Genomic DNA, 9,043 nt, shown 5'->3' with positions numbered 1-9,043 from the left:
CCCATTTACTTTTGATAATATTTAGCTTATTGGTTTTTTGCACAACCTCCCATACGGAAAGTTTGTCGAACGACCTAAGCTCCTCTCTCATAGCATGCTCCCATTGTGGCCACTCGTTACTCTGTCTGGCTTCGTCATAATTTAACGGTGCGTTATTGTTATTTATAAGATTAACCTGGTTTCTTTCTTTGATTCTATCTGATCTCCGGGCTCCGCTTCGTATATCCCTTTCGAGTTCATGTATCCTTCGCAAGTCTCTTCCTAGCTCTATCTGATCCCTGTTTGCCCCTTTTGGCCTACCTCGCCGTCGCGGTGCTTCTATTACTTCCTCTGATACTTCGTCGTTATTATCCGATCTCTGTACTTGTGTATCCGAGTTTGTGACAGGCGATTGTTCTGTATCTACGCGTTCTTCGATTATGTCCGAGAGTGAAAGATTATGATTCGAGTCGTACGCTATTTTCTCTTGATTCTGCTGATACGTTTCTACGCACTGTTCTGTATCTCGGATGAATTTACTCCCAAGAGCTCGTTCATCGAATCTGACTGATCTCTCCTCTATTATTATTCTCCTTTCCGGATCGTATATCCTATAGCTATGTCTCTCTCTCGAGTATCCTACCATAATGCCGATTTTTCCAGGTACATCGAGTTTACCTCGTTTCTGTTTGGGAACGTGAAAGTAAGCGACGGATCCAAAGGTCCTTAAATAACTAACATTTGATTTTCTATTAAAAAATAGCTCATATGGAGTCCTATTTTTATTTTTACGTGGGGTAATGTTACTAATGTGGCTACCACAAGCCGCTGCCTCCGCCCAAAAATTTGTTGGTAATTTACTATCGAGTAACAGGATTTTTGCCCGTTCTAATATTGATCTATTCGCCCGTTCTGCCTTGCCATTGCTTTCCGGATTGTAAGGAACGGTTTTCTCGTGTGAAATTCCATTTTTCTCTAGCAATTCATCTATTTCTTTATTGACGAACTCACGACCATTGTCTGTCCTCACCCGTTTAATTCGTTTACCAAGTAAGTTTTCGTATTTTTCTATAAATGCCGCTAAGCGTTCAACAACCTCATTCTTATGCTTTATAAAGAAAGTGAAATACATTCCCGAAAAATCGTCGACAAATACTAGCATGTACTTCGATCCGTTTAAAGAAGTGACTGGCATCGGCCCACATACGTCCGCGTGAATCAACTCTAAGGGTGCTCTACTTTGATCTATGGTTAATCGTTTATGCGTTTTTCTTGTTATTTTACCGAGTTCGCAGCTATCGCACGTGTAACTGTGGTTGATGCAATCAACGTCCGCTTCGCCTAACATGCCATTATCGTACATTTTCTTTAGGTATTCGTCGTTTATGTGACCTAAACGCTTGTGCCAGATTTCGTATGCATCTGTTATTTTTATTACATTACACGATAAACGCTCGAAATGTTTTGTCGCGCAAGGTTTCGCTAATAATTTTACTTGCCGATCGTACAGTTTCCCGGTTATAACTTCGTTACCCTTACTGTCGTATACTGTGGTCGTTTGGCCTTTCTGCATAACGGTGTAGCCCCGCAACATTAGCGTAGTTGTGGATAGGAGGTTTTGTCTCAATTCAGGTACATACAGAACGTCCTCCATCATTATTTGGATGTTATCTCCCGCATCGCTAGTTACATTGATCTTGACGGTACCCACGCCTTCGTACCATATTTTAGATTTCTCTCCCGCCTGGCAGAGTTCGCCGCGCTGTAAATTTATATTATCGAACCATATTATGTCATTAGCCATGTGGTTTGACGCTCCGCTGTCTAGTACCCATGTATAGAAGGAGTTTTGGATATTACCTGTGTCGGTTGAGTTACCTATGTTAAACGCGTATACCTTGTTGTCGTCGTCGACCGTTTTTGTGACGTTATTTACTGTCCTTCTCTTACCAACGTCCTTCAGGGCAGGCTCGTTCTCTCGTCTGTTTCCTTTGTACCCCGAACGGTATGCTTGTTTGTTTTCCCTTCTGTGCCAGCATTTCTTCGCAAGATGGCCGACTTTTCCGCACTCGTAACACCTCTTGTCGCTTCTTCGATGTATCGCATAGGCGGCGCCTTCCGTTTCTCGTCGATATCCGTCCCACCGTTTCCTTTCCTTTTCGCGTTCTTTCAGAATCTCTTGGATTTCTTCTATAGATTTGTCTCTTTGTGTCTTCAATATCTCACGAAGATCCTTATAATTGTCGTTTATTCCTCGCACCGTGTAATATGCGAGTTCTCTTGCCGATATTTCGACCCCCAGCGAGATACACTTCGTCCTGAGACCACGTGCTCTGGCAATGTAATCCGCTACGGATTCTTTATCTTCCATGCGTAGGAATTTCAAATCGTTACTCGTATCAATTTTTTGATCTTCCGCTTCTCCCGCATAAGCTCTTTTAATCGTGCACCACAATTTTTGCGCACTAGTAACGGTCGCGAACTGTAATGCCTGATCGTCAGACAGATGTAGTCGTATGTACGCCACTGCGTTCTTGTTCCTTGTTTCCCATTCGGTTCTCAATTTCTCCGTTGCTGTTTCTCCTGGTATCGTCTCGTATATGGCACGATCTAATCCTTTCAGGCTTAGAAAAGCTTCCATCTTCATTGCCCATACAAGGTAATTCGCCCCGGTCAACAGGGGAATTGCCGGTAACGGCCCTTTGTCCATCTTAGAGTTTCGCGAATTCACCACGTGGCACTTGCTTGTCGATTATTAACCACGCTCTGCTACCACTTGTTAGAGGTTGATGGAGAATTCAACGAAAGTTCTTTCTATTACGACTACACGTTCGCGACTGTTCGGCACATTCGATAATTGGTATTCGCATGTTCGCTCGCGCGATAGGTGCTCTACCTAGCGTATAACTACACACCTCATTGCGTCGCACGTCTTGACCGCGAATTACAACTCGCGCGGACTACAAGAACAATTTTATTTTCTATAAAGGTTTTCGATACAAGAATCGAAAGTTTCTTATCGAAATGCAACAATGGTGATGACACTGGCAAGACCCGTGTTGTTGACATATATCGAAAATTCACTGTACTTCCAAATTTCGGTAATTCAGAAATTGTCCGGCGATCGACAAACCAGCCCTCGATCACTTGTGACTCATCTCAACTTCGATGACCTTATGAGAACGACGAGAGATGTTTGGGGGGGTGTGAAAAATTCATGTGCTTTTTGCCTCTCATCACGGACGCGATGCTTAACGAGATATTTTATTTATTATGGCGGGTGATTCTTGTCGATGGACTGCAGATGTTTGGGCAATTTTCAGTTTCTGTAGTCAAACTTTAAGAAACAACACGAAATCTTATTTTCAGTGGTAGCAACTTTGTAGATCTAAAATCAAGAGAAATTCTACTCAATTCTATTGAATTTTGTAGTGTAGATATAATTGAAATCAATCTGAAAAGCCGGATATAATCATTTTCTTTGGGGTTATTGCAGGAAAGAAGATAGCTGAACTTCTTAAAGGTAGTTTCCGACGGATCGGTTGAAAATAATGAAAACGGTACGCTAACGTACACCGATCAGAAACATTTCTATCTTCGTTATATCTTGGAATTATTTCCTGCGCGAAATTGCGTGCAACATCCGTAAAAGTCGATTTTAATTTTTCTTTTTATTTAAGCACAATGGCATTCCTTATTGCAAAAAAGTAAGATGTACGAGCAACAACGGTGTCAACATCTCCGCTAATTTCCCGTCAAAAAACTTCCCGCAAAGCAGCCACCTTTGTTCGCGTAAAAACGAAGGATCTCCCAAGTGGTTTTCTTGATTGAGGGGATGAAGAAATTCATTTTTATCTTCCGGAGATACGAGGACGCGCGAAATACGTCTGTAATTGTGTGTGAACCGTATAATCGTCGAGCATACTACTTGAGCATATTTCGATTTTCTAGAAACCGATAGATCTTATTTGTTTGCTAAAAGCCATTTTATTAATCGATTATACACTCGCCATATTTTGGACAGTAGTGGTCAGTTATGATACAGAAGCACGTTGGGGTGTTAAGGGTTAATAGATGACACGAACTTCCACGTTTATCTAACCTGATATAATTCGTCGGGGGTTACAACTCCTAAAAGCCCCGTTTATTCGACCGGTAATTTCAAGCGATAGATCGAACCGGGCAAGTGACGAAAGTTTAAAATTCTCTGACTTTATTAAACGTTGCTCGATCAGCTTGTAAACTTCGCCCGCGTCCCATTAACTAACTGTTTTCACAACGCCATGGTTTCCCGGCCAAGGTAAGTTATGAAAACGAGGCTGGCCGGTGCATCCGATAACTATGCGATTCGATTCCCTGCGTCTTCAGAGCTGCACATGACTTTTTATTCCTCGGCGGAGGCTAAGGAAAATGATTTCCATCCACAATGGCCGACGTCGCGGACGTTCTCGCCGTTCCCTCGAACTGATTCGTTCGATTGTATCAGAAACTTTCTGTATTTCGTCCTCTATGAAACGATATGCTCTCACCTTGTTCTTATAAGGATCATTCCACGCGAAATCGGACTCTTGTTGCAGCAATGTTTCGCATTTTGTTCAAATTTGAATATGTTGTAGTCACCTATGAACAAGTCTCAAAGGATTTTCATGATTTTACAGAAAAGTAAGAAAGTGTCACTCTTTTTTCATTAAATTATACGGCTAGAACTAACAAATCGACAAAGATCAAAGATGAGTTTTTGGGAGCTTATAGTGATGAGTATACTAAAAATGTTGTCATTTGAAAAAAATGTTTTTTTCACCATTCATTTTGCAATTGTTTGAAACAGATGCAATATTTTCATGGCCGGAATATTCTTAAAAATTTGAAAAAGAATGGGGAGATAGCGCAAAGTGTCCCCATTACTGACAATTTAATGAGAATTAAAATTATTTTAAGTGAACGCTGCACGTAGGTAAGATGTCCGGCCGCTGCTTCTACCGCGCGCCTGCCGTCGGAAGCTGTATGTCACGGTGCAGCGTTCACTTGAAATAACTTTAATTACGGAAATTTGAAACTGTCCGCTTTTATGAGAAAGTTCCTCATTTCCCTTAAAGTTTTTAAAATGCTCCTGCCACGAAAGCAGGAACATTTGTTTCAAACAATTGCAAAATAAACGGTGGAAAAACATTTTCTTCGAGTGACAACATTTTTAGTCTACATACACTCTAAGGATGCGTGCCAATTTAGGGGTAACACTGTCGCGACTTATTCTCCAGAGTCAATTCGTCAGTGTTTTATTATGCACGAAAGGAATGGCACTCTCCGGTAGCATCGGAAATATTTGCTACCGGAGAGGGCTATCCCTTTCGTGCATAATAAAACACTGACGAATTTGACTCTGGAGAGTAACTCGCGACAGTTTTACTCTCAAATGCACACACAGTCTTAGAGTGTCCGGTACGTTAAAAACGTTGTCATTTGAAATAAAAAAAATGTTTTCTTCACCATTTATTTATTGCAATTGTTTTAGACAAATGCAATGTTTTCGTGGCAGGAACATTTTTCAAAATTTGAAGAATACGAGGACCTTTATCAAAATATCGGACAGTTTAAAATTGACGAAATTAAAGTTATGAAATGAACGCTGCACCATGATATGCAGCCTCCGACGGCTGGCGCGCGGTAGAAACTGCGGCCGGACGAGGTAACATAAGTGCAGCATTCACTTCAAATAATTTGAATTCTTAAAAAAAGAGTTGTCAAGGCGACGCTTTGGGCTATATCTTCCTTTTTTCAGAATCGAATCCTCAATTCAGAATCCTCAATTTTTAAGAATATTCGTGCCATGAAAACATCGCATTTGTTTGAAACAATTGCAAAATAAATGGTGAAAGAAACATTTTTTTCAAACGACAACATTTTTAGTACACACTCTTATGTTATCACTAGACTGCGGATGTTTATGCAATTTCCAATTTTTGCAGACAAATTTCCAGAAAATGAAATAAAATAGAAAAACTATTTTTCATGGGAAAAGCCTCTGTAAATCCAAAACAAATGAAAATCGTGCTAAATTCTATCGAATTTTATTTTATAGCATTTTTTAAACATTTTCATAAGCCATAAATGTGTTACGTATGGAGACGTTCTCCACGTTTATTTCGATTAGAATTTCTAATCTCTTTTCTGAGAACGAAAAGCGTCCCAACAGGCCCCTTTTATTAACGAAAGATACTGTATGCCTTCTTTATACCAAAATCTCTAAACACTCCCTTCTGGCATCCGTTAATCAATATTCTGATAGGAAATAGCCCGGATAACCTTCATTAACCCCTTTCAACGAAAATCTAACTGAGCCCTGCTTTTCATTAGAAGTGACAAAAAATGTGACTGTGACCCTACGCGATATCAAATCTTAAACAGAGTACCCCTTTCATTTTCAAGGTATATAAACCCATTCGTTTTCATCCTCTTCGGTTAGTCGAGAAGCGGTTCAGTCAAGATTCAGACGCGGTTCAGTACTCGTGCAGTCACATCGCGTCAAGTCTAGTGAGATCGGGTTAAAGTCCCTTTCGAATCAATTCATAACCTTATAGATTCCGTTAGTTCGGTATATACTCTATTTGGCATTCAACAATCGCCATCTAACCCCGCATTGCCAGTGCGTCAACACCGTGCAACATAGGTAAACAATTCCTCTAATTGTACATTTATTATATTCATTCGCGACACAAACAACAACACTTGTAGTAATTTCAATTCAGAATAAATTGTCTTGTTTGTTAACTCGCGTACCCTTAATTATTGCCTAATATCCTAATCTAATAATTGAACGTTCCCACACGATACAATCTTACCGCTCGGATTGTATCAATTAAATATTATATAGAAGTTACGAGGCTTACTAATACTTAAATTCGATTCAACGAAGATTTCTCCAACCTAGTGGCTCCTCGATTTCGCATTGAGTGCGTCCACGAAATTATACCATCCTAGGCGGATCCCCGATTTCGCATTGGGTTCTTCCGCATCCTAGCAGCTCCCTGATTTCGCATCAGGTGCGTCCGCGCTCTTATACAACCTCCTTTCGTATCGAGTTCGCCGCGTGTTCCCTAGTGACTCCTCGATTTCGCATCGGGTGCGTGCACGAAGTTTCATCCTCCTAGTAGCTCCTCGATTTCGCATCGGGTGCGTCTGCGTTTGACACCAACCTCCCAGAGGTTCCCTGATTTCGCATCAGGTGCGTCCTCGACGTCAACTATCCTAGCGGCTCCTCGATTTCGCATCGGGTGCGTCCGCGTACCTAACTAACAATTGAAACCATATTCCTGGGGTAAAAATCCCCTCGCCGGCCTCTCGCGCTGCTCATAGCCCTGGCTCGTAACAAATGCATAAAGATCCGCAGTCTAGTTATCACTATAAGGTCCTAAAAACTCATTTTTGTATAAAATTAATAGAATAATATAATATTAGATTTTCTGAAGATTTTTGGAGGATAAATTAATTTTTTTGTTTCTTCGGACATACGCTCGAAATCGTTGAAAATCTGACTGAACGTGTTCTCGATATTTCTATAAAGTGATGTGAAATCATCATTTTAACGTTAAAAATTAAGGGTTGTAGGCAAAATCTACCTACGTCATAGAGTGAACCGTCTCCCTTTGGGCATATCGTGAAAAAGCTGTTACAGGTGATACAGACGTAGCGTTTGATGAATCAAATAAAATAGTGCCGCAAGGGACAGGAGAAGATATTGTTGGACACTGTGAAATTTGCTGATCTTTCGGAATTACTTTCCCAGAGACCGTGCGACCGATTGTATTGAAACTTTTAGGGCGATTCGTCATACCGTTGACGTAACGAAAGAAAATTGCTTTGACAGGAAAATATTGTTGCGGAGGCTTCGGCCCCGCCTCGCCGGCGAACACATCCCTCAACTAAACAACAACACCGAACACTACCAACAACTAAATAACTATTTATTGGCTGTCAACGGACAATGTTAAAAGATGCGATACAGGTGCGTGCTCTCGCTTCGACGACTCGAGAGATTCTGTCGTCTGTCTTCTTCTTAACAACAACCCCGTTGGCCGGATACCACAATATCGATACGACGGCCAACTTCTCTCGATCGCCGCAATCGACAGCTTCCATCGTAACACTGCTCCCCCTCTCGAAAAAACGGGCGTCCCGACCGCGGCTAAATTCGTCTGCGGTAACGTCCCAACCTTCACGCCTCGTAATCGAAAGACGGCTCCTTGACATGTTAACCTCTGTCTGAAAAGTCGGTGAAAGAAAAGAAATTTTCTTTAACCCGGTGGCCTCAATCAGACAGTAAACGTCCCGACATTTGTCCTCTGTCTCAGGGGAAAACCACCTAAAAACCCTGAGCAGGACGCTGGCTTAGGACGCTAGTTATTGTCGATATAAAAGCGTCATTTCTGACGTCTTGTGTCTATCTAAAAGTGACAATTCAAAGTGACCTGATATTTTTCATGATTTCCTTTGTAACAGTGAATTGAGCTTGTGAATCGTGAACGTTCCGACAGAAAGCAATTTTTACGGAAAATCCCATGAAACAATTAATTTTAATAGTATCATCGTTGTTAGAAATTCTAACTGTTAATAGAGATTTTAAGAAATTAGAATTCTCCCAAACAACGCGTTTTACGTTCTACGTGTCGTGCTGAGTATCGTAGGAGCATGAACTGATCGCGAGCCATAGCTCTGTTAATTTTACGGAATTTTTAATTAAAATTCCGGAGGGCCAGACAACGGTATTCGATTACAATATTTCTTGAAATCAAGCCACGAAATTCTATCGTATTCTAACAATAATTATTCTGATTATTAAATAGATTAAGAAATAATTTAATAAATAATCAAATTGTTTGACGAATACTTCGCGTTTGCTTTAAACCTCACAAGAAAACTTCGATTGACTATTTCGCCGAGGGATTTTTCGCATGTTCCGGGAAGTTCATATTTATTCATCGAGTTGCATTGGCGTTTGAAACAAACGGAAGAATGGGATGAAAAAGTTCTTGTTTGCATACCCGACATATGTAGATATTCCCGTTGA

This window comes from Halictus rubicundus, unplaced genomic scaffold, assembly GCF_050948215.1.
Source record: "Halictus rubicundus isolate RS-2024b unplaced genomic scaffold, iyHalRubi1_principal scaffold0049, whole genome shotgun sequence".
Taxonomy (NCBI): domain Eukaryota; kingdom Metazoa; phylum Arthropoda; class Insecta; order Hymenoptera; family Halictidae; genus Halictus; species Halictus rubicundus.
Note: the sequence above shows the minus strand (reverse complement) of the source record.